Consider the following 6,000-nt stretch of genomic DNA (forward strand, 5'->3'; position numbering starts at 1 on the left):
GTGCTTGTGGCTGAGCAGTGATGAAATCTGGGGTCCCTGTGGCAACAGGCGCACTCAGTGCATGTATGTATTTCCATGCGTGTGTGTGTGTGTGTGTGTGTGTGTGTGTGTAGTTTTGCAGGGCAGGGCAGTGCAAGCAGCAGTCTGATCCATACTAATGTTCATTGATAGGAAAATCAATGGTGCATTGATCCAAGACTTGGCTCTGAGAGAGGGGGTGGGATGCAAGTGTGAAGACTGGTGGAAGAGCAACAGAGAGAGAGGAAGAGATGGAGAACGAACAGAAGAGGAAGGAAGGGATTAGGTAGATGAGGATGAGTAAAGAGAAAACAGGGGGAAAGAAAGAAGTTCTTACCACAGCAGGCCTCTGTGTGTCTGCACTTGACAGAGATGAGACTGCAGCCCCTGTGGCTGCTGTTGGGGGTGGGTAACTATATGTGTGAACAACCTGTCGTGGCCTAACTATTCCCTTTTCTCTCTCTGTCTCGCAGAACTGCTCTCGAGAGTGGATGAACAAGCCTCAAATGGAATATGAGACGCAAAAAAAAGAGGAGAGGAGGAGGGGAGGGTTAAAATCAATTTTCCCAGACAGAGTCAGGCTGGTCTAATGGAGGACTAAAAGAAGAGGAGGAGAGGACATATTTTCCTCTGATTACCTCCTGTAGCCTCCCTGGCAAACCTTGAAAGCTAGGATTGCTCCAGCAGCCTCGCTCCTCCGACCTTTTTGCAGAAGGTATGGAGTCTAGTCTTTCACTCTGCAGCACTCAGGCTTTGAGGTGGACAAGACAGTGCAGCTAAAACATGCAAAATCACTGTTTGCAAGGAAATCAAACCCAGTGACCTCATAGACTTTGGACGTACAGGGAATCATGTCTTCATAAGCAGAAATGCTTTCTCTATACACCTTTTTGAAGTTTTCAATATGCTGCTCTATATAGAAGTTATGTAACCTGTGGTTCCATCTCTAAGAGAGAAAATGAGCTGGATTAAATGGATAAAGGTTCCCATTTGGCTAAGATGAATCATTTATATCATATAAAGGAAGGGAATTTGTCATTATCGTCTTTGCCAAAAGAAGGCAGATATTATCCATTTGGACAGCCTGTCTGATGTCATGACCAGGTCGCTATGTTCAATTTCCTGCAACAGGCTTGATTATTATAAATTGGTGAGTGAAGTGGACATTCAGTGCTATGCAGAAAATGCAGGCAGTTATTTGTTCCAGTTCTAGCTGAGGGAATTTTAAATCTTGGTTATCTCCTCGTCAAGTGAAATGCATGTGTGGTGGTAGAACATGTATGGGAGAATGATCAAACTGATGCCTGACAAAGTGAGCAATGGATTTAAGGATTTTTGATACACTGTGTTCAAACTCATAAACTCATGAATCAAAAATGTCCCAGTTACTGCATCAATTACCAAACGATTGTAAGGGAAATTGTCTCTGTCTCTCCAACAGAAATGTTGACACAAGCTATCTGAAGTCTAAAGGCTTTGACCTGCAATAGAACCGGAAAAGAAAACAGGGACATATGTGGCTCCGAAACCACAAAACCCCTCCAACAACCACTGTACGTCAGCTTAGTGATGTGCTCATTAAACTTGTGAATGTTCAACCAGCTAAGAAACAACATTTCAATGAACTTTTCCTTTTCTTTGGATCTCTTACTGTACAAATATAGTTTTTTTCTTTTCCAGAGGAAGGGAAAGTAGTGAAAAAGCTGAGGAGGGTTTGAAAAGCTAATAAATGTAGCTGAAGGAGAGCTGTTAATACACTATCTGTCTGTTACTGTTTTTCTGTCACTCCCTCCCTTTCTCGTTGGCTCTTTGTGTTTTCCTGTCTCTCGGCCGTCTCTCTCGGCCTGTGAGGTGAAAGTGGCTTCCATGGTAACGGCACACTCTGTTTATGCCACGACGTCTCACTTCATCACAAGCTGTTGATGGCTTTGATTTGCATGCGTGCCTGTGTATGTGTGTTTGTTCCCGCCATTACTGCCAAACACTTCTTTAAACACACACACACACACACACACACAGGTCATACAGGTGTCTGTGAAACTAGGGCAGGTTAAATCTATAAGCCACAGATATCTGATGGATCACATTCCTCCATAAAATAAGGAGAAGTTAAAAAAGCAGCTAATTTGGTTCTCTGTTACTTTTATTCTGTCAATCTTCAAATTGACATCTCTTTATTTATAGCACAAGATAAGGATGTGATCCTTTGAAAAGCCATTTTTTTTGGCATCTTACCACCACTTAAATGAAAAAAAAATATATAAGAACCAACCAAAACCCTCTTGAGATGCTACAAAAACCACAACACGTGCATTTATCTTGGGCAAACTGTCATATGGAGTCAAACTTTCAGAAACCTCCAACAAAACCATAAAAAGGAAATTGGCACTTTAGCTGTTAAGATTAAAAAATGTAAATTTAATCATACTCATTTCCTCATTCTGCAAGCTGATGCCGTACACTTAACCACTTAAATTAGCAGCAGAAACAATGATTATGACTTCTTTTCACCAAAACCAGTCGCCCCCAATTAGTGAAGGGGGGTGGAGTGGAGGGTAGAGGATAGGGAGGGGGTGAAGGCAGAGGAGGGAGAGAGGGAGGGCCTGGCTAGCCGGACCCCCTGCAGGGCAGAAAGGGGGGAAAAATGGTTTCCATACCAGGAAATCCATTAGGGCAGGGAGCGGCGTGGAGCTGGCAGCACAGAGTGGCCGTCGTGTTTTTAAAAAATTCCTCATTAGGTGTAATTGCTAAATTACAATCAGCATGGGCAGAATGAGAAGGTGAGGATCTGACCAACTCATCAGGATAATCAGGGTAATAGCATGATTCGAAGTGTGTGCCGGAGCAGAGAAAAAACCAAAGAGAGCAGAGGAGGATGGAGGGTGAATTTTAATTCTGCTGCTGGACACTGACTTTGTGATGTTTTTTTGTTTTTTTTATACAACTAAGTGATCTAGATAATTGCTGTGGGGGGTTGGGTGGCTAAAGCAACAAGTTAATGGAAAGCAAAGAGTCTCTATCAATATCGCTCTTCTTCTCTTGTTATTGTCTCGCCCTCCACCTCTGAATGAGACACACATTGCAAAATTGGTGAAAGTGAAGCGAAACAGTGGAAAAAGAGGAAGAAGAGGGACAGAAAAGAGGGTGGAGAGCTAAAAGAAGAGTGGGGAGTGGGAGTCGAGGGGCCTCTGCGAGGGAGAGGGAGAGAGGAGGGGAAGCGGCAGGAGGGGAGGAGGAAGGAGGGAGGGAGGGAGGGAGGGAGGAGAAGAGGTTAATTTGCACATATTAGAGAGGGCAGGATTTTTCATTAAAAAGAGATTGAAGTTGATATATGCCTGTGCGCTCCTGACACACTGTACACTCTGATTGTGTTAAGTCCTTGACAGAACAAAGGATTTCCCCCCTCTCACACTCTCTCACTCTCTCTCCCTCTCTCCATCTATCTCTAACAGCATTGCAGCCGGCTGCAGCTCTGGCAGCATTTTGTAGCTTTATGGAGCTGTTTCATGGTGAATAGAGGCACAGGCAGAGTGTCATATCACCTCAGGAGCCCCCCCTCGATGCATATGCATTCACTTATTTTCTTTCTTTCCTATGTTAATTCATGTCCATGCAGGGGAGAAAATGGCTTTAATGCATGTATACTACTTTTCCATTTACCCCTGTGTGTGTGTGTGTGTGTGTGTGTGTGTGTGTGTGTGTGTGTGTGTGTGTGTGTGTGTGTGTGTGTGTGTGTGTGTGTGTGTGTGTTGGAGGCTTCAGCATAACATTTGGTTCTCCTTTCTTGCCGCAAACAGGAAGCAGAAAAGAAGCCAACGCCTTTTGATATTTATTCCTATTCCCTGTGACTGAAGGAAGCATGTAATAAAGAGCCATTCACCACCGCGTGACAATACAGTTGCTTGTTTAGTTGGTGGTACTCCTACAAAGGTAGTAGGACACTGATAACACTTTCAGTCCATTGTTCAAGGCTGACATTCACTCAGGTAAGCTGATCTGGTGTCTGCCCTCTGCCTGAGGCAATCTTATACCTGCTGCAGAAACAACACAAGCAATAATAACAACAGTTTCTTCGTATTTATGATGTCTTGTTTAGGACACACACAACTTCTATAAATCTCTTGCTTCTTTCTTCTTTTCTCTTTTCTTTTATCTTGTTTCCCTTCGGCCACATCTGTCATTCCACGCTGGAGGGTTATACCTGATCTTTGACCTTAGTTAGCGCAGCCCTTGAGACCTTTTTCACACACACACACACACACACACACACACACACACACACACACACACACACACACACACACACACACGTACAGCCCAGCACACAGAATAGGAGATATTGATTGGCAATAGATAGATAGAGCAGGGCTAGCCTGATAAGGAGGCCATATTTGATGTTTGTTCTGGCAGTAGAGAGAGGCAAAGAGAGATTAAATCACAATGAGCAGCCTGCTCCGTCCTTGGCTTCGTCCCTACTTGAGGCTTCACAGGAGTTTAGGGGTCGAGCTTAAAGGATGACGGGTGAGGGATTGTGGACAAGGGGCGCCCGCTCTGGGTAAATCCACTGTGGTAAGAGCCATTGATTAACACGGCCTGTAATGTTATTCAAGGGTGTGTTTTTGTACAATCCAAGGTTTTCAACGTTTCAAGCTTTTGGATGCACAGCAACAGCAACTGCTTCTATTCTAAAAAACAGATCTTTGTTTCCACTCCCTTGCCCTCCCTGTGCAATGTTGCAATACTGTTGGGTGCATGTGACCTATTTATCATTCATAAGCAGTATATAAACACTTAAAATAATGCTTCACAACACACACTGTAATGTAGTTGTTAGCAAATATAGGGGCATTTTAAAGCATGTCTGTGTCACTTGTTGGGCACAAATGATGATTATGTTAATGATGACAGGATAATGATATGCTAACATTTTTCCACAAATCCCACAAGTAGAGAGGAAATATAAAGTCAGCAAACAGACTTTAACAATATCTATCTGAGGTTTGCTAACACTAGCTAATATTTGCCACCATACTGGTCATTCCAGGGCCTGGAGTGTGTTGAACTAAGCAAGGGTGTGTTCTATTGTTTATGAATTTAACATTTTATTTGCAAGAGGAAGAGAGTGTTGTTTCTTCTTCAAGAGTTACATAGTCTTACTTTAAGTATTTATTTATTTAGGTATTTGTCTACAACTTCTTATACGAGTGCTGGAGAACATACCTGTAAACATATAAAATGATACTCATATGATTATATTTATTGACAAATTAGCATGTATTATGTGTTCATACACTTACCCAAATCACTCACAGGCAGGTTTTTAAAATGGTTTAAACTGTCAATGAGTGTGTTAAAAACTTACAAAGGCTTATTGTATATGATAACAACTACATTTCTACTTCATATGTTGAGTCATAGTTGTTGACAAAAAATGTCCCCATAACTGCTAACATCTAGCATGTTAATTTTATCATCTATTAGTTGTTCAAATATTGAATATAAATTATATATACTGATGGATTTTAATTTCCATCTTAAGTAGAAACATTGGATGTCAGAAGAATACAATGTGAGAACTGGTTCACACATGAAAGCACTTGTGTCGGAGAAGCACATGTGCTCTAAATTCACATGTGGGTTTTCACATGTGACAGCATTTCCCCCGAAGACATGTAGGCTCTTTTTCTCTTCCTCCTGATTCCTGTTTTTCTGCACAGGTATTCTTTTGTACACAATGTTCACTTGTGATCAATCCTTATCATCACTACAATACTAACACTAACCAATGTTAAAGGTTTTGTCCAATTGATTATCACGTAAGTGTGGCTAAAAAAAAATGGACCAAACCCCTGTTCTGGCTGTGCACTGACCTGAGAGTCCCCTTTTACATATGACCAGAGCCAACCCAGGATCCAAATCCCCCGGCCGAAAAAGCAGCATGTGTACGTATGAAAGGCTGTATATGCTGGCTAGTGTGTGCAC

The sequence above is a fragment of the Perca flavescens genome, chromosome 22 (assembly GCF_004354835.1).
Source record: "Perca flavescens isolate YP-PL-M2 chromosome 22, PFLA_1.0, whole genome shotgun sequence".
In the NCBI taxonomy this organism is placed as follows: domain Eukaryota; kingdom Metazoa; phylum Chordata; class Actinopteri; order Perciformes; family Percidae; genus Perca; species Perca flavescens.